The sequence below is a fragment of the Eurosta solidaginis genome, chromosome 1 (genome assembly GCF_040869045.1).
Source record: "Eurosta solidaginis isolate ZX-2024a chromosome 1, ASM4086904v1, whole genome shotgun sequence".
NCBI classification, from domain to species: domain Eukaryota; kingdom Metazoa; phylum Arthropoda; class Insecta; order Diptera; family Tephritidae; genus Eurosta; species Eurosta solidaginis.
Genome location: NC_090319.1, coordinates 108,337,365 through 108,337,882, shown reverse-complemented (window position 1 = coordinate 108,337,882; position 518 = coordinate 108,337,365).

The window sequence follows — 518 nt, the reverse complement described above, 5'->3', positions numbered from 1 at the left end:
GCAATTCACACCTAGCGTCAGCAGCACTGCGCGACCCGGCACAGCGCGGCAAATTTGATCAACTAGGCAAAAAAGCCGCGTTGGGAAGTGTCGCGCAGTGCTGCTGCCGCTAGGTGTGAATTGCCCAATAAGAATACATGCAAAGAATTTGGCACCATCTTTTTTCAATCTGGGCAAACGAGTGTGGAACTCTCCTTCCTCATATCTTTGACCCATAGCCACGACCTTTTTCTTTTCCTTTCCTCTTCTTCGCACAAAAATGAAATAATTACACCTTCAAAAACTGTGTCGTCCATTTTGCAAACAAAAATAAACACAAACTTTTGCCGCAATGTATCGCTCGATTGCCGCTAAATGTGAATTGCCAAAATATGTCGCTCTGTGAGGCGCCGCTGCCGCTACGTGTCGCGCAGCGTAATGTGCGCGTACCTTAATTCAATGTGTTCTATGTGTGTCCACAATTCATCGCAACTGATTCAGCTATATGTTATACTCTATGGCCATCAGAGGGTTGTGTC